General features: G+C 39.6%; 1 long non-coding RNA gene across 2 annotated transcripts; it reads left to right on the top strand.

Moving 5' to 3' along the window:
* The first annotated feature begins 15,355 nt into the window (after window positions 1-15,355).
* Window positions 15,356-17,957, top strand: LOC121062165. Of its 2 annotated transcripts, none has more exons than XR_005815439.1 (3): window positions 15,356-16,015; window positions 17,191-17,467; window positions 17,754-17,957. It is a non-coding gene; the product is annotated as an uncharacterized LOC121062165 (long non-coding RNA). The 2 variants fall into 2 exon arrangements; XR_005815438.1 differs by lacking the exon at window positions 15,356-16,015 and adding an exon at window positions 16,667-16,749.
* Window positions 17,958-20,422: the final 2,465 nt, after the last annotated feature.

The raw sequence follows: 20,422 nt of genomic DNA, 5'->3' as shown, positions 1-20,422 counted from the left end.
AAATTAAAATTAAAAAAATTAAAACAAAAATAAAAATAAAAATAAATGGCTCCTGCACGCCCAGATGAGCTTCTCCATGTTTTCACCAAGCATGCTCTCGCTGTCACAACTCTGCCATCACTCCCGGCCTTCCCAAATATCCTCAGAAAACAAGTTTAGGGCTTGTTTTTGGCAATCAAGTTTACATTTACCACCCAGTTTTCAGAAGTCCCTTCAAAAGTTCCCTCAAAAATACCTTTAAAAGTTCCTTCAAATGTTCCTTCAAAAGTTGCTGGAGAATGGAAAAGTATAAAATTCAAGCCTTAGTGGCTGGAGGGGGGTATCTGCATAATTACAACACTAAGCTATATTCCACACCAGGTTTAATGCATTCGTGTAATTTTTCTGCTTTAATCTCTGATCACAGAAGTACAGGTGAGAACCTGAAAGAAATGTATGCAACTGAAATACAGCAAATCCTGGGGAAATGGCTCGTGGGCATTGCAGTTTATGGGCAGACAGAGTTCTGGTGCTTTGTCACCCGGAGAGATTAGCAGCAGGAACAGGTAACAAGCAACAGCAAACAAATAGAAAAAAAAAAAAAAAAAAAAAGAGCCATTACTGTGATACTAGCTTAAGAGGTCTGGGGAAACTTCATGAATGTTGAAGTGTTGTATATTGTCTTTTTTTATCAGATTGTTTTTAAAGCAAACAAATTCAATTTAATTAAGTAGTAGTAACAAGGTCTGATAATACAATACACACAGAGGAACCACCATAACAGGTTAGATTAGAGTTACAAACAAATCCTTTTTCAAGTGGTAGCCAGTAGCTGGTATTTAGGATAGAGTCTGAAAAACAGGACACAGGCAGAGCAGCCGTATCCCAAAACAAGGCTTCTTGGCCTTGAATTCATTTTTAGACCATGTATAAAAAACATTAGTGAAACTATGCTACATTTACTTTTCTATCTCTGTGTAAGCCATTTACACTTTTTTCTCCCAAAACATCCTATGCAAATAATGTTTTCCTTTATTTACGTATCATGTGAGAAACCTCATCCATATGCACCTCATTGCAATATTGAAACCTACCTGCTTTTAGAAGCCACATTGCGTAAGACTAGTACAACACAGAGAAGAAAGGCAAAAGCTATTTAATTTGCAGTAAGAAGTGTTTTTGTTGTTGTTGTTGTTGCTGTTTTGTTTGTTCATTTGTTTGCTTGGTTTTTTAAGATGTATTTTACCTTTGGATACTTTTCAACAATTGAATATTTGGGATAGGAAATCTTAATTTAGATGACAATACTCAATTTGATATAATAGATCATCAACGATAGGTTTTTATGACAGATAAAGAGCCTTAATTTGCCTGGTTTCAGCTGTATTCATACATATCCTATTGTACTGGGGAAGGGAAGGGAAGGGAAGGGAAGGGAAGGGAAGGGAAGGGAAGGGAAGGGAAGGGAAGGGAAGGGAAGGGAAGGGGAGGGGCGGGGAGGGGCGGGGAGGGGCGGGGCGGGGAGGGGCGGGGGAGGGGCGGGGTGGGGAGGAGAGGAGATTTTATTTTAGTCTTCTGCTGAAATTTTGAAAACTCAATGAAGAACTACCTTGGCTTTTGAGGAAGAAAGGAATCTTTGTTCCCTTTTGTAGTAAGTTTTAATTTTCAAACCTTTCATATGTTTATTAAACAAATATGAGAAAAAAGGGGGTAGGACTTTACTACAGTCCCAGCAGTATAGTGCAAACATATGTAAGTTAGTTTGAAATTCAAATTGCTAATTTTATTTAGAAATTACAAGCAATAATTGAATGTGAAAGCATTAGAAGTACATTAGCACTTGCAATTAAAAGCCAAAATTAACAACTTTATTCCTACCAGGATGCTATTCCTCTTCTGTCTTCCCCACCCAAGTCTTCCGGTTCCACAGCCATTCCTCCATTCAGCCCCATCCATGATCTCCTCTGCCCTACTTTGCCTGGCCTGAGCCAGGGCCCACTGGAAGCAGAGGAGCTGATTCCTGGAAGTATCCAAAGGAGAAAAAAAGTGTTAGGGAAATGAAAAAGCTCTTGCTTCAGCACATCTCTCAAAATCGTTAAGCATACTGTCTTTCAGTTTCTCCCCTTCGCTCCCACACAAGTTAAACCTCTACTTTCATGCTAAAGCAAAACTGATTAGCATTAGTACCTTAAACCTGCCAGTATGGACAATGGCAGCGGTGAAGCACGGCTTCAGACCCAATTGCAAAATACAGACAGCACCTGAGGAGCTTGGTGAGCACCTGGACAAATGCTGAAGCCTGTGGTGCTGCACCTCAACACCCACCAGACAGAGCACTTCATTGCCAAACTGGATGGAACAATAATAGCCGTCCAGGAAAAATACACGAAGAATTCAGTTTAGTATCCCAGGTCTGTCTTCGCCTCTTGCATGACTCATCTTCTGTGAACTCATGCTTTTATGTTTGCTAGCTTCCTAATTACCAGAGAATTTTCAGTGACTGTGACACTACAAATCCCAGGGGATTTACTTCTTAAATGGTGAAAGTCTTGTCCTACTCTGTCAAGCTCCAGGTTTCAGGAGTCTTTTTCTTTTTGTTCTTCTGTTTGCTGCAGCTCTTCTGGTACATTGCCAGTCTATAGTTCAGTCAGCACATTTTCATAATTTTGAATGCTTCTTTTCTACCTTTATCAAATTTCTTTGTTTATGGCTCATTGCCTAAAATTCCTGAACGCAACGTGCAAGTTATCTGCCTTATACTGTCGATATTCATGTTGAAAAACCTTAAAATTATTCTTAGGGGACAGATACCGTAGCATTATATTACTTCAAGAATGATAGCAACTTTGAATTAAATTACATGCCTGGAAGGGAAATATAAATGTAGGAAAGAGACAGAGGGAAAGATCCTCATTATCACTCCTCCAAAATACTAAAGTAAAGAGGAAGTGATTGCAAAATTCAACATCAAAAACATCTCCTGGATATACTTAAGAATTCTATTATACACAATTCAGTAATACAGGGGAGTTGTTACAGAAGTATACTCGGAATAAAATATTGCAAAGAGATGTCTGTGAGGGATAAAAATAATAAGTTAAGAAAAAAAATCCCCAGTAATCTCAGGCTTTTGACCAACAATAAGATTCCTTGATCCCCCAAAAGGTCATATTAATTCTTTCCTGTTGAGTTAGATTTACTGCAGTTCCTTGATGAGTTAGGCATGAATGAGTACCTTTTTCTGAACTGTTGTACATCTTGTGAAATTAAAAAAAAAAAAAAAAGAAGTTTACCATTTTACTCATTCTTTCCTTATTCACTATCACTATTCTTACAACAAAATACAGTAGAGGGATTTAAATAACTAAGCAAACGAAAGTGTAAAAGCACTGGAGCTTTTGCATCAGATACAGTTACTACCACTGTTATTAAAAGGCACAAAAATTACTCTGGTTCTTCTATTACATATCTACAGAATAACATCATAAAACCCAGGCATGCTAAAGCAATAAAACGAAGAGCATGTGAGTGCAGAGCAGAGCAACCAGCTGAACTTTTTCTTTTCACCTCTGCCTTAGACATTCAACTTGAGCAAAGCTCTCTCTCTCTCTCTCTCTCTGCCTCAGTATTTCTATCTATAAATAGTAACTTTAATACTTTCCTTGAGGGATGTTAGAAGGCAAGATTGTTAATATTTATAGAGCATTTTCAAATTGTTGCATGGAAAAGGTAAACAGATGCTAATAATAGCATGCAGAATAAGCATATTTTAATTATTTCCACCGTTGGTCATTAAAGTTTAATTTTCATATTCTTTTTAAAGATTTTCACGATTACTTGATATTTTTCTGTTCTCTACCCTTCTTTTTCTCCCACCCCCATTTTGTACTTCGTATTTTGAATTTCAATGTCTGTTGCTATGACAACACCACGATCTGACTAGTGCTGCCTTCAGACCCTTTTCAAGTCTACGCTGTGCTATTTAAAACCACACATTTTGTGCTTAAAGATCCTGGAGATTTCCTTTGAATAACCCAACAGGGTTTTCCCAATCATAAGCTATGGTGCAAGTATGCATTACTAAATCCTAGTACCTACTATTACTTTTCTAACCATTTATACATTACTTTGAATAATTGCCTCTCTAAGGGCATGGCAGCCAAATAGAAGATGGTGGGATTAGCAGAAGGAAATATTTGTCATGTATATGTAGGTATGAGACAAATTTCCATATATATGTACATAAATATGATATATTTCTGTATATATGTATGTACATGTACATGTAGGCAGGCACATGTACATTGAAAATGTACAATTTATTTTTCAGTTGCATGCAAGATGGACTCTGCAACAGAACTTCTTAGAGAGAATTCACACTTGGAGCCTTAGCCACGCCAGAAGAATAAAAGCGAGCAAGTTCTGTCTAATTTCAAAGACCTGAAGGAACTCAGAAGTCATAAAGGAAGATTACCAGCAATTTGAGAGAATTGAAGGCATGGTTCACTCTTAAAAGGAGCTAGTGATTCTTGCTAGTGCCTGAATAGAAAACATGCACGTAATGGAGAGCCAGACATAACCTGTAGCTAAGGACGAGCATTCAAACCTCTGATTTCCTAAGGCTTTTTAAATTCCTGATAAATTTACTGCTGTTATCATTAATTAGAGTCATAGGCTGCAACCTAAAAGGTGCTCACAGATGTGCTGTTCAACTCCTGGAACAGACACAGCTGTAGTCTAAATCTGGAATCTAAATGATGCACTGCACCAACTAGTGATAAGGGAGGGGACAAAAGCTCTCAGAAGCCTTATGGATACACTCCTATATCCACTTAGACCAATTTCAAAATTATTTACAGGGCTTATGTCAAGTCATTACAAACACTGGGCCCCCATTACTGGTGGGACAAGCCCCAGTTTTATCATATACATCAGATGGTTTTGCAGACTGATACAATGTTTTCGGTTTCTGTTTTCCCACCTCTAGCTCTATGGAGCAAGCATTGCTACTCTGTAATATTCTGCTCCTGAAAAAAAATTGTGCAATCTGCTCTGAAAAATTGTTTCTAGTTTCCCTTCCGTTGGTGACTGAAGAGGTAGTTATTACTCCTGAACTTGCGGAATAATAATACTGTCTCAGCTAAATGTCTCTCCTTGAAAGTCCTGGGATTTTTATCTTGCTGCTTAGTTAATCTGGACTGAAACACTGCAAGTATTTATGATTCACACAGTGCAGAAACTTCCTGGTCTGAGCACACTGAGGTTTCTGTTGATGTTTCCTCTCAGACTGTACACTCATGATGTGAAGTCTCTGGGTACAATACCTTAGGTCAGTATTGCACCCTCTACCAGCACTTTTACTACCACATATTCCTTTCCTCAGTCTTCAGCACGCTTGTTCCCTCACTTCTGCCCACAGAACATATATGCAGCTGTTCTGTGAGGTTGGTAAGGGAAACAACCCAGCTTAAAAAAAATAGTCCTGATATCACTTCTAAACAGTCTGTACATACATAATTTTTTATATGTATTGCCATGCTTTCCCAAACCAGATGTGTGTTTCTGCCTGGTTAACTGCACAGCCAGACAACTCATCAGTCCAGCACGCTCAGCCACACAAGCCTAGGAGTGAGCAGTCAGGGAAGGGGGATGAGTGTGGCAACACCTCGGCCTATTACTGCCACCAGAGAGTTCAGTTCCTAAAGTGGCAGCCTGAGATTACCTCCTTGATGAAGTCTTGCTAGCCTCCCATGCCACAGTTAGGAAATCCCTCTCTTTTTCAGTGTATTTGGTCACTGCCATGTCTACTCTGAAGAGAAGAGAGTAGTGTAGTGTAACACACATGCTGAACTACTGTATATGCCTCACTGTGTGTACAGCTCTATAAATGGATGAAACAGTTGTCATTGTGTTAAAAAAAAAAAAAAAAAAAAAAAAAAAAAAAAACACCTTGAATTAAAACTCCATTTTAATGTATTCCTGCCTCGCTCCCACGATGCACATTCTTTTTCCTGTGCTGCAATATGCTACTGCCCTAGCTCATGCTGACACAAATGAGGGTAGGATTACATTGTGAACAAAACAGATAAGCTTAAATAAAAACCTGCAAACAAACAAACAAAATCTTTAAAATGGGACTTGTTGATCCATGAACCAGAAGTTGAGCCTTTGCTTTAAGATGTTGGCATTTTCCTTTCAGAGTAAGATGATTTAATCCATCTGAACAGGTTATGATTATGCCTACTATGGTGAAGGGCAGTGGTCTTTCCAAAATGAAAGCAGCAGCTCAAGGTAATTCTATAGGAAAAGATAAAGGCCAACATCTTGATTACCTTGAAAATACACACGAAGGCAGACAGGAAAAAGAAGGGAGAGTTTATAAGACTACACATCTCTTCTGTGTCTTTTCTTTAAGGAGAAGCATTTAGGACGTATCCACAGCAACTCGGCAGGTTGAGTGACTTGACATCTTCAGAGGTGAATGCTGAAGAGCAATGTTTCTTGGAGTTACTGTACCAATAAATGCAACTCTTCCTCTAGATCTCTCCCTAGACCTAGCAACCAAGTTGTTATTCCACCTGTTTGGAGTTAAGTTACTTTACTTTTGTTTTAACCTCACTGATGTCAAGGATTGGCATCATTTTCTTTATCATAATGACTTCTTGTAAGAATTATCTGATCTGTGGCTTAACTGTTCATAAAAATGAAATTATGCATTAGCTGACTTTAAACTGAATTATTTTATCTATCACTTGTGCATAAAATCTCAGGACAATTTAAGTATAAGTATTTTTTTTAAGTTTGTTTTCCCATTTTTATGAATAAGCAAAGAAAGATTTGATACAGATAAACTGCTTTATGTGTTAGCTTTTAATGTACTTCAAATAAATTAATATATCTATTTGTACCATCTCAGCCCAGATTTTTCTGGTTTCAAAGACCAAGTGCTGTGAAGTGGGAGATTATATGCTCTAGTTAACAGGTACAATAAAAGACTGGATCTTCGTTTTATGTACAAAACGTAGACAGAACCTTAATAATGGAGTTTTGTGCTGCATCTTAATGGTAATTTATACAACTTTGTTTAAAATATAGTAAAATTTATCTTACTGCAATGTAGAGTAGAGACTGCAGGTCACTGCTAACAGGATCCCTCTAGCTCTTTTGTTCTCCTTCAGATAACATTTAGAAATAGACCTGCAAGGAAGGAGTGAAAGAACTTATATTTTTATGCCATTTATTTTTAAACATTTTTTGAATGATTGCTCGATCTTACTGATAGACAAGAGGGCAGAGTTACATTGATTAGCTTTTATTCACCATTAGGCCTGGAAAAAGAAGGGTGCTGGCACTCTGACCTTCCCCACTCTGTTTCAATCGACCTGCACTCCAGGTGAGAGTACTCTCCAGTCCTGTGCATGTTTGGTGCTCGTTCCCAAAGCAGCTGGGTAGCTTTGTCAGTTGAGCTGAGTGATGCTGACTTAAATTAAGACTGCAGAACCTGGTCTTTTTTCTTTCATGGTGGTTATTTAAGATAACAAAGAGTTCACCATGGCTTTTGAGTTTAGGGTACTTCTCTTTTTTAAAAATCTATTTATTTATATATTTATTTATTTACTTATAATTTTTAAATATCAAGGCTGCTTGTAAAAGTTTGACTTTTGATTAAACATGCAACAAAACCAGTTAATAATGGATACACACATGGTCGTTTGCCTGTTTCCAAGACACAAATATTTGACTTGTCCAAATTATAAGGAAGCCAGGGTTACAGCAAAATATAATCTCTTGATATTTATTCATGCATTAAGAAGGATGTGAAGGCAAGTTTGTATCATTGCACTTTAGATGAGAAATTTTATTTTTAATATTCCATTCCTTTGTCTTGAAACTTGTTCTACACCTCACTATCAGTGCATTTTTATATGCAAATGGGCATAGTCACCCTTTTTTGAAAAGCAAGTAATTTCCACCAGCAGAAGAGTGAAATCTAGGTGCAAAAGGTGTATCGATTGTGTATCATTTTAGATGCCTATTCATTGTTTCCCAGATATCAGATATACAGAACAATTACAGTAAGTACAGTAGCTATTACTAGTGAAGCTTGTGGCCTAAAACCCACAACAATTAGCATTACACTAAGGATTAGGGTTTCTGCTGAGGTCTCTTGAACCTCCTACTCCCCTTTGCTCAAGATGAAAAATCAGATCTGAATAGTTGCCACAGAATGTTAAAAAGGATTAAACCTTTGGTTACACTTTACTGATCAAGAAAGATCTCTGAAGTACTCAGGCATGCTGAAGCTCATCCTCTGTTATGACTTCTTGAAGTTTCTTAGCAAATATCTGACAGTAGATGAAATTTCTGTCTACCCTTCTAAAGAATTTAAATTTGTCTAAAGCAAAGGATTTGTAAAATTCTTTGGAAATCTAAACTTCATTGTCAGGGCTATGAAGACAAATCATGAGAACTTCCAGCTCTATTAAGGTAATTGGTGCCTTAAGTACTGAATGACATGCTGTGTACTGTCACATGGGGTCTTCTTAAACCCATCTGTTTGTACTTGTCGTGGATGATAAATTCACACAATTCATCGTTTAGTTCTGCACAGACTCCTCCCTAGAGATTTACAGGTACAGCTGATCTTACGTTAACTTAAAATACTGTCCTAAATTAGAAATACTTCATGATATCTTTCAAAAACAGAACATTTCTTCAGTGAACTGAGACCTTATCTGTATTTCCATGAGTTATAACATCTGTTACAGTTTTGATATCTATATTTTTTTCTTCCATTCTTCCATTACAGCCATATTACTTCTCCATGTGAGTCTTGTCAATATGGAAAAAAACATAGAAATGGAAGAGCACTAAGCCAAGAAGCCAATCAATGCCAACTGCAGCAGAGTTCATTACACTTACTGAATAACTATTGATATTTTTGAGCACCAAATAGTTTTTATGTTGATCAATTATACTCCTTTTCCTCATTACCATATTTTGAATATATATACTTTTTTTTTTTTTACTTTTAACCTTTAAAACCATATCTAATTAGAAAGAAAGACTAAAAGATTCAGGTAGATAAATCAAAATATACCTGACCACTGTTAAGCTCAATGTACTTTATACCTTATCCACTCACCTTCATTGTAAAATGAAGTTATGTACAAAATTACAAGGCTATTATAAGGATAATTCTATCTAACAAACTAGAAATTTGCCTATGTTTTCTGTTCCATAGGTATAAGAAATTAGAGAAGATTAAGACTGTTACGTACTGCCTGGAAAATTGGTGTATATTTTTGTAAAAATAAAAACAAAAAACATAAAAAAAACAACAACAAAAACGCACCAGCAGCTCTTCTCCCTTCTAAATAATTTTTGATAATAAGAAAAATGAAATACATTACTATAGAAACATAGTCCCTTATGTCTACAAAGCAACATTAGGCCATGTTTTATTAGATGCTTTTTGTGAAGCATAAGGATGTAAACTATGTTTGCTATAAAAACTTGGAAAATTTTCTGACTGACTTGTTAAGTGGTGATGCAACAAACCAGATATAAGAAAATCAGAACAATTTCAACAGAATTTAAAAGGTGACTTTTTGAAGGCAAAGCCAATCTGTCAATGTTAACTTTTTTCTAAGTTTTATACTGTAATAATAAATGCTGTGAACAGTATTTTATTTCTTTAAACAAGAGGCCTTACGCTGAAAAAACAAACAAACAAACAAACAAAAAACCCACAAACATTAATGTAGTTAAGCATAACAATCTCAGGTAGGATTAATATTCTTCAAATAACTCAGCCATCAAATTTTAGATTTCATTCATAGAACATGAATTAGATTTGTACAATTATTTTTTCTTGAGATTCTCCCAACAGCATTTCATTTCATAAAACATCATTATAAAACATTTATAAAACATCAGTTGTCTCTGGTAGGAGACATATTGCAATGAAGATATTAGCATGATTTGAGAGAGGAAGGAAAATGAGTGAACCAAAATCTTTTGAATTAGGAGATCAGCTGTAACACTGGAGAAACCTACAGCCACTGTCATTATATCTCAGTGGAAAGCATTAAGAAAGGTAGAACTCTGTTAAATTTTTCCATAATAAAAGTAAACAATATATTGACCAAAAAATAAAAATAAAAATAAAAAATCTGTGTATTCATAGTCAAGTACTCAGATGTGGGAATGGCCAGAATTTGGTTGCCCACCTACTCTTATTTCCCTGTTTTCTGGTATGCATTATGAGCCTGGTTTTAATTAACTGATCACATACACTTTACCCCCGACACCCCCCTCACACCCCCAGCTCTTGTCTCCTGCTGTGCACAATATATAGATAATACTCACTGAATGAGTAACTATTCATCATTTTGTTTCTTTGTTATTGTTCAGTGTATGGTCCCATGCCATATTTTTAAGTTCTGCTCTGAAGACAGAATTTTTCATTTCCTCCTGGGCTTTTTGGTGGTGCTCATCACTATAGTGGCTGAGTGCTTTACGAATCTTAATGAATTTATCTTCACAGCACTTCTGCGGGCTGAAGAGGAATTATTATTCTAATTTGATGGAGAGAGAACTGAGACAGAATAAATTAGAAAATATCCACTATTTTTGACAGTCAATTTGAGATGCTTAGGAGCTGATTTTTCAGATGCTTTAGTACTGTACAATACAGTATACATTCAGTGACTGTTGATTACGTTGCAGGTGTAAGTACTTAATGTTTTCAAATCACAACAAGGGCCTGGAGCTGCAGGAAAGAGGAGCACAGAGCTAGTGACCACTTGCAGAAAGTACAGTTTAAGTGGTTTGTCTAGCCTTATACAGATCTGTGACAGAGAGAGAGGAATAGTTATTCAGAACACCATTTGATTCCCCTGAATTTTCAGACCGTCCTTTCTTTTCATGTAGTTTCTACTGCATCCACTGCTGCACACCTTCCAGCTTCTGCAAATATATTGTAGGGATTATTCAGCATCCTACTCTGTACAGTTCTGATTTGTCCACCGATCAAGACTATCCATAGGCACAGGATAAGTAAAGAATCCTGTGTAGAAAAAAATAATAATCCAAATTATAACGCAAAGATACAAAAGGGATGTATTTCCTACACAAGTTTGTGTAGGAAACTCCAGTAATGCTTTAAACTGTGCTTTTGCAAGTGATATTAAAGAAAAAGAAGCAAACCAAAGCTGTGAACTGTGTGTCACCATACAGATGTTGACCTGTCTCATGCCAAGTCTTTAGACAGCTCAGATCTGAGCTGGAGGAACAGTCTCTTTAAATTAACTGACAGTAAAGAGGATTGGTGAGGGATTTGCTGATAACCCATGAATTGTAAGATCAGGAAATCTTAAGTTTTAATTTAATTTCTAAACAAGATCCTGTGAGCTTCTGCCTCCTTTGCAAATCTGACTCTGGTGCTTTTCCTCTAGTCTAAGAGAGATACAGTTTTGTTGTTTTATTTCCTTTTTGAGTTTTCAGTTCCAGTAGGTGTCCCATTCTGCCTGTTCACCAATCTCATCATGTCATTCACAGAATCACACAGAATCACAGAATTGAAGGGTTTGGAAGGGATCTCAAGAGATCATCGTGTCCAACCCCCCTGCCAAAGCAGGTTCCCTACAGCAGGTTGCCCAGGTAGGTGTCCAGACGGGCCTTGAATATTTCCAGAGAAGGAGACTCCACAACCTCCCTGGGCAGCCTGTTCCAGTGCTCCGTCACCCTCACCATGAAGAAGTTCTTTTGCATGTTGGCGCGGAACTTCCTGTGCTCCATTTTGTGGCCATTGCCCCTTGTCCTGTCCCCACAAACCACTGAAAAGAGGTTGGCCAAATCCCTCTGTCTCCCACACCTCAGGTATTTATAAACATTGATAAGATCCCCTCTCAGTCTTCTAAGAAGAACCCCTCTCAGTCTTCTCTTCTCAAGGCTGAGAAATTCAATCCATTCTCTGTAGGGCCCCTAACCAAGTCTCAGGCTTCACAGGAAGAACTAATTAAAAAAATGGCTTACAATATACCCATTTGTGCCATGTTATTACAGTGTTGCTTTTTAAATGATTTCTGTGTGTTGAAAATCCATTTATTATACTCCTGTTAAATTCATTATAATTCAAAATAAAATTGGTTCTATGCTATTTTAGCTTAAACCTTCCTCCTTCTATTGATTAAGAATTTTCGAAAAGAAACATCCACAAGATTACTATCTGAAAAATATTGTATGTGGCTGTGCCACAATTTCTTCTATGCCCTGGATAAATCATATAAGTTCAATGTGACTTTATTCCCCATGGACAAAATAAGGGTAGCAATATTTCCATTCTTTAATCCACAGTTTTCCTTGTCTATGTCTAATGTGGATATGGTTAACATTATGACTATGCTTAATTCCACTGTTTTCACAAGGTCAGGGGCTGAAGTTGTATGGCTTTTTGCCTCTTGGGAGCAGCTGTGTGATGGGATCCTAACCTTAGTTAGGACCTTTGAACTCTGTTATAGTTCCAGTAAATAACAGCAAAGTGACAGCAATAATTATATAGCACATAAAACATATATGGTGCTGTAGGAAAGACTAACTATATCAAAATTGCCTTTCTTTCCAGCACAGAAAAATATGAAATGATTCAGCTCAAAACCTGTTTGATAACTAAGTCATGATGTAAGTAGATTTCAAAGTTTGGACCAGATAATCATTTGAGGTCAGTTCCAGCCTGGGCTGTTCTACGATTTGATGATTTAAGAATCACAGAATCATAGAATATCCCAAGCTGGAAGGAACCCACAAGGATCATCAAGTCCAACTCCTGGCTCCACACAGGACCACACAAAAATCAGACCATGCGTCTGAGAGCATTGTCCAAACACTTCTTGAACTCCAGCAGGCTCAGTGCCAGGACCACTGCCCTGGGGAGCCTGTCCCAGTGCCTGACCACCCTCTGGGTGCAGAACCTTTCCCTAACACCCAGCCTGACCCTCCCCTGTCCCAGCTCCATGCCGTTCCCTCGGGTCCTGTCGCTGTGCCCAGAGAGCAGAGCTCAGCGCCTGCCCCTCCGCTCCCCTTGTGAGGGAGCTGCAGGCCGCCATGAGGCCTCCCCTCAGCCTGCTCTGCTCTGGGCTGAGCAAACCAAGGGACCTCAGCCGCTCCTCATACATCTTGTCCTGTAGACCCTTTGCCATCTTGGTTGCCCTCCTTTGGACACTCTCTAATAGTTTTATATCCTTATATTACAGTGACCCAAACTGCACACAATGCTCATGGTGAGGCCGCACCAGCAGAGAGCAGAGTGGGAAAATCCCTTCCCTTGACCAGCTGGCAGTGCTGTGCCTGATGCACCCCAGGGTACCCTTGGCCCTCCTGGCTGCCAGCGCACACTGTTGACTTATATTCAAGTTGCTGTCAACCAAAGCCCCCAGATCCCTTTCTGTGGGGCTATTCTCCAGCCTCTTATCCTCCAGTCTGTATGTACAGCCAGGGTTGCCCCATGCCGTCTGTAGAATCCAGCACACACTCTTGTTAAACTTGATATTATTGGTGACTGCCCAGCCCTCTAATTTGTCAAGATGTCTCTGCAAGGCCTCTCCACATTTGAGGGAGTCAACAGTTCCTCCCAATTTAACGTCATCCAAAAATTTACCTAGTATGCATTTAAGTCCTGCATCCAAATCATTTATAAAAAATAAGAATTTACTGCATTTATTTTAGAAGGAGAGTATTGCCATTTATTTTAGAAGGAGAACATATCTGATATTTACTCTATGTCAGCAGCAGACATATGAAAAAAAATATATATACAACTAAAACTGTGAAAATTCAGTTTGTTCAAAGGAAGCAAACGGTTTAGGAGTAATGTGGAGAAGGAAAAGGAGGAAGGTACAGAGGAAAATTACTCTTCTGGAACAATGTAAAAATGTTTAGGCGGAAGTGTGGTGGGTTGACCTTGGCTGTCTGCCAGACGCCCACCCAGCCACTCTCTCACCCCGCCTCCCTAGCAGGACAGGGGGAGGAAACAAGATGACAAACATGTGGGTCAAGGTTAGGACAAGAAGATTGCTCGCTGATTACCATCACAGGCAAAACAGACTCGGCTTGGGGAAGATTAATATATTTTTTTTACTCTACAGTAACAGAGCAGGACAGTAAAAAAAAAAATAAATCTGAAAATACCTTCCCTGCCCTCCTTCCTTCTTCCCAAACTCAGCTTCACTCCTGCCTCTTCTAATTCTCCCCACTCAAAGCAGCACAGGACCGGGAGTGGGGCCTGTGTTCTGTCCATCACAGCTCCTCTCTGCTGCTCCCTCCTGGTTATATTGGTTCCCTGTTCCAGTGTGGGTTCGTGCCCACAGGTTGCAGTCCTTTACGTGGGTTTACGTAGCAAGGTTTCGTAGCAAGGGGTGATAGTGGTGGCTTCTGTGAGAAGAATCTAGAAGCTGCCCCGTGTTAGGTAAGGGCCCTGCTGCTGACCAGAGCCGAGGCAGTAAGCGATGTTGTTTGTGCCTCTGTGAGAGCATATTTAAGAACAGGGAAAAAAAAACAACAACAACAACAAAAAATTGCTGCGCCACAGCAGCTGTGAGAGTGAGAGGAGTGAGAAGCAGCCCTGCAGCCCCCCAGGTGAGTGCAGCAGGAGGGCAGGAGGTGCTCCAGGCAGGCAGCAGCAGTTCCCCTGTGGCCTGTGCAGGGAGAGGCCCCTGGTGGAGCAGGCTGTCCCCCTGCAGCCCATGGGTCCCACATGGAGCAGATCTCCACGCTGCAGCCCCCCGGTGGAGGAGCCCCCGGTGGAGCAGGTGGATGTGGCCTGGAGGAGGCTGCGGCCCATGGAGAGCCCCCGCAGGAGCAGACCCCGGGCCGGAGCTGCAGCCCGTGGAGAGGAGCCCACGCAGGAGCAGGGGATCTGGGGGGAGCTGCCGCCCACCCGGGGGGGACCCGTGCTGGAGCAGTTTGCTCCCGGGGGATGGACGGACCCCGTGGTACGGAGCCATGTGGGAGCAGTTCTTGAAGAGCTGCTGCCTGTGGGCAGCCCCCGCAGGCTCAGTTCGGGAAGGACGGCATCCCGTGGGAGGGACCCCACGTGGAGCAGGGGCAGAGAGTGTCTGAGAAGGAGCAGCGGAGACGAGGTGCCATAAACTGACCACAGCCCCCATTCCCCTGTTCCCCTGTGCTGCTCGGGGGGAGAAAGTGGAAGAGGTCAGATGGGGGGAAGGCATTTTTTGTTTCTTTCCTTTGTTTCTCACTTCTCTAGCTTCTTAGTAATAGGCACTAAATCTTACTATCTCCCTATGCTGAGTCTGCTTTCCCATCATGATAATTGTTGAGCGATCTCCCCATCCTTATCACAACCCTTGAGCCCTTTGCATCGTATTTTCTTCCCTTTTCTCTTTGAGGAGGGGGAGTGAGAGAGCGGCCATGGTGGAACTTGGCCGCCCACCCTATTAAAACCACCGCAGTTGCAAAGTACTGGAAAATTTTTCAGAAGAAACAAGGTGTTTAACAAGGAAATATATAGTTTCCTTTTTAAGGCTTCCCAGATAATTGTGGTTATTTCGTATTCCCAACTCGGAGGAAGAGAATTGTTGATTTCACCTTCTTTTTTCTTACATGGAAATAAAAGGTCAACAGCTCTAAAAGTAAGGGGAATGTATCAGAATCAAGCTCTTTTTGTCTGTAATCCTTGCTTAAGGAAAAGATTTATCACACACCTTCCACAGATGTATGGTAGCAGAGAATAATTTTTGAACTACTCTAATTAAAGTCAATTGGGGGATAGTGGTACTTCTCTAATTGTTTCTGAGACATGCGCATTAGCAACAGAGAGTGTTCTGTTGTCATTGCAAGGCGCCTACGGTGATGACTTCAGAAACAGAACTGAATTATGTCACCATGGCAATTTGGGAACAGCTGCCCCTGTGCCAGTTTAGCTAGGAGGGACAGAGAAGCATGCTGGATGTGATGAAACCACGTGAGGATTTGTGGATCCCACCTTGAGGTGCATCGAGAGGGCCCATGCCCTTCTGTAAGTGGTTTGATGCTTGGCTGAGGAAAAAAATGTGTTTTTATTGTGAATGCTTCATTTTAGTATTCTGTAGTTTGTGTAAAGTCCTTTCACAAGCATTAAGTTTGGTACTTTTGCTCAGTGATGTAGCTGCACAGAGGGACAGATGCAATGTATGGGTGAGGGCCTCTGCACGTTCTCTTTTTCCTACACACGATCAACAAATAAGGGTAGACAAATAAGAGTGTGCTGTGGTCCTGCCACAGACCTCAAGTACTAAAGTATAAACAAGAGACTTAAAAGTACACCTGTCACATTAAAATCGTACTTCATCAAATGGGCTGGCCTGTTGAGTAGAGTGTCTCAGGATGTTGTGTATGAAGATGCACTCCATCTGCTTTCAGATTAGCATTTACAGTGAGCAAGCTGCCTGACGTTAAAATTTTTCATTTCATTTTTCACCTGAGTTTTGCTGGTTCTCCATGATCCATTCTTGGTCTAGGAAAAAAAAAAAAAAAAAAAAAAAAAAAAAAAAAGTGAACTTAGATCAAAATAAAGGGATTTCCTGGCTTGAAGTTTTCATAATGCACTTCTATGTGTATTCCCTATTGTTTAGTAAGGGCTGAGGTCATACTGCAGATAGCAGTATGTTCTCTCCCAAATACTTAGCTGTCTGTTTTCACAACAGGTCTACGAACAGAATGTCTTTGAAACAACTGTGCCTATGAAAAAGTTCATTCATCCTGGTGGACAAGGTAAAAGCTCTGGACAAGCAAAGGGGAGGGATGGATGGACATACAATATGATCATTTAAATCTTATTTCTCTAAGAAACCTTCCTGAGAAAACAAAAGAAAACAAAACAAAATGGAACAAAACAAATGAAACAAACAGCTAGCTTGCTGGAGACATTGTCTGGGAAACAGTGAAAACACTTCCAAACAAAAATATATCAAAGGACTAATGCTTTGAGCTTAATTCTAAACAAACGTCATAAACTCAAACTCTTGTTTATGTTCACAACAAAAAGCAACAGGCTGGTATAGTAACATGTCACATTTGATGACTTTACAGCGTAGATGTCAGGAATGCAGCTTGGGATCACCTTCTCAGAGTTCAGTTTGAAGGGATGAGCAAGTAATTTTTTCTGGGTTGATGGAAATCTGTTCTAAAGTCTGTTTTCTAACACTCTTATAGATACTTCTCTGTCCATTGGTCTGTCCTGCCAACTCTGGTGTGAGTGTGAAGTTGTGGCAAGAGGGATTTCCTATGCCTAATTTGATGTGGTGGACACCAACTTTCCTAGTAAATTGCCGATGTTGCTGAGGAGGCAGCAGTATCAAAGCCCTGTTGATGAAGATATAACAAGTTTGGGGAGGCTTTGGCATTTCTGTACAACGCTGCTCCCCGACTGTGACCCAAGACTCAGATTCTGAATGAAGCAAAGCAAGCTAGAAGAAAACTGTATGTCCTGGTAATTTTCTTCTTTTTATTTATTTATTTTTATTTTTTCATTCTTCACTTGTAAGAAAATCTAAATCTTTAAACCATTTGTTTGAAAACACAGTTTCATGGAAATGATTGTGGGTGTGCTCCTTAACCTTGTTTGGAACCTGTTTAACCTCGCTACAGTTATAGGAGACCTATGCTCAAATTTATGCTTACCATGATAAAGCGGTATTCTTTTGGTATTCTTTCCTTTGATGATTGCACGTGAGGTTGAAAAGAGTTTTCAGTATGATTCTTCTTTTCCTTTGCAGTCTCCAAAACTCCATATTATAGCTGATCTTCATCTCTGATCTTAAAAGCTTCACAGGCCAAAAGAGAATTGAGATGAAGAAGGAAATAGAGAATGCTGAGGAATATTTCCAATTACCACCCGTAAGTTTTGTGAAAGAATCAGGTGCATTTCTGTAGTGGTAGAAAGTTAATAAAATAATGCTCATGCACTTGAAGGCAAGTAACGGTATAAAAATGAAGAATGCAAGGCCCTGGTTAAAGACAGTCTTTAGGCTGCTTCTAGATCAACAGTTTATTTGGTTATTCCACAACCTCATCTTCATTTCCATAGAATTTGTGAAGGTTGGAAGTACACTTAGTGTTTTTCATCCATGCTGTGTAAAATTATAAGGATTTTCACTGGCTATAAAAACAGAAAAGACAAACAGACCCTCCTCTGGGTCTTCAGAATGCTCATAAGATCACCCAGACTGGCTAAGTAGAGATGCTCTAGTATAGTTGAATATAGATGCAGTACAGATGGTGGTAGAGATGCTCTAGCATAGACGTGACACACTTTGACAGCATCTTTTCTCTGACAGCAGCTTATGTCTTGGCTCTTCACATCAAGCCAGAGCAGTTTCTTTGCCTTCAGAACCTGCAGACTGACCTCTCGTGTGTATCTGTGGTGGACTGAGGGTAATGTTTGTAACACACACTGATGCTGTATTCACTGTAACTTTCAGAAAAGAGAGCAAGAAGCTAACCTGCATAGCAGTTTCTTAGGTTTCTGTATGTATATATATATATATATATGCATATAAATATATATGCATATATATTCAATTATTTATTTACTTATTTAAAGATATCTTTTGTTCTCTAACATGAATCCTCTGACTGTTACTAATGTATGGGACATACCTTGACACTATAATGGTGTATAAATACTTTTCATCTCATCCTTGCTATTGTTACTGTATTTAAAAAATAATTGTGAATATAATTACCCGCTTTTACTCTTTTAAAATATATATATATACTTATTCTACTATAAAATCATATAAAAATGAGTGAACTGAAAAGGAAAGAGAAACCAATTTTAATTTCTAAATTAGATATCTAATCCTTATAGATTCACTCCCTTCCAAATATAGCTCAACAAATAAAGCAGTAAGAATTCACATAATACTTCTTTTATAACAAGATTTCATTGCACAATAGTTCTTTGCCTAACCCTGCAGTTACCCCATAGGCACTGCAATCGCTTACTTGTTCTTCTCCTTTACTTGTTTTTAGTGTTTACTTTTCTAACCTATCCTTAATGTTCCAACATTGGATTTATTTACCTCCTTAGATATCAAGAGAATAAGGCATTTGCTTCATAGGACAGTACTTTGATGCTTTCCAGGGCTAATGGCCAAAGTTCTCGAAGCCCTTTTCATCAGTGATTTATATATTTCTCAATCTTTCCATCTTCACTTAGAACTCTTAACTTAATTTAGGTATTAGGTGAAAAAGAACCCCCAAACCAGCTGAAGCCATATCAGACATAGTAAGGACATGCGTCTGGTAGGAAGTAATTCAGAGTGATCCCATGGTGTACTTTAGGCAGATTTACTCTGGTCCTCTGGACTAAGCATCCCCAAGGGATATTTCAAAGCTCTCTGAATGATCTGTCATTATCTCTTACACTGTAGTCTCCATTAGGAAAGGGTAAATATTCATTGCCCATGTGGAAAGGAACTACTCATTTAGTTGTTTCTAACCAAAATCTCTTTATTGTGTTCTATTTACAGAAACCACTTGGCTAGCCAAACTAAATCATTGAAAATGGAAGCAGTGGAACTACTTCAAAACCGTGCTTCTGCTTCTAAGCAGAACTGTAATGTAGGTAGGGACATAGCAAGAGGACATGTCCAAGGCAGGCTGGAATCGAAAACCACCTGTGCGAGCCACAGAAAGAAGTCAGCGATTCTCAGTTTGAGACTGTTGCTTGACTAGTAACACAGCAGCTGGAACGCTGATGATTACTGCTGATGGATTCCCATGAATCAGCCAGTGATGCAAGCTACGAGAACAACTGAAGCAATTTGAAGTTACGCTTCTCCCTATTCTATATTCAAATTTGTGAAAGAAAGGAGAAGAGAGGAGAAGAAGACAGGAGAGAAGAAGGAGAGAGGAGAGAAGAGGAGAAGACGGGAGGGAAGGGGAGGGAAGGAGAGAGAATGGAGGGGAGGGGAGGGGAATGGAAGGGAGGGCAGGGGAGGGGAGGCGAGGACAGGGGAGGGGAGGGGTGGGTAGGGTACTGAAGGGACATGTAGGGTAGGGGACCATAGGGGAGTATAGGGGAGGTGAGTGTAGGGGAGTGTAGGGGAGGTTAGTGTAGCAGAGGGGAGTGTAGAGGAGTGTAGGGGAGAAGAGTGTAGGGGAGGGAAGCGGAGAGGGGGGAGTGGAGGGGAGGGAGGGAATGGGAGGGGAGGGGAGTGCTACCATAAATAAAATGGTCAAATAAATGACATTTTGGATCTGGAGCCAACTGGTTTTGTTGCCATTCATTCCACAACCTGATTTATCACTGCAGTCTTTGTATTGCACAGTGCCATTGATGGTTTGGCATGCACAGAGGTGGCTGAGTATTTTCAGAAATAACTTTCCTTAATAACTGAATCAAGACTTTTGCTGTAATGCAAAAGATCAGGTGATTGAT

The sequence above is a fragment of the Cygnus olor genome, chromosome Z, assembly GCF_009769625.2.
Source record: "Cygnus olor isolate bCygOlo1 chromosome Z, bCygOlo1.pri.v2, whole genome shotgun sequence".
Classification (NCBI taxonomy): domain Eukaryota; kingdom Metazoa; phylum Chordata; class Aves; order Anseriformes; family Anatidae; genus Cygnus; species Cygnus olor.
Note: the sequence above shows the minus strand (reverse complement) of the source record. Positions and strands in the feature narration are given on the sequence as shown.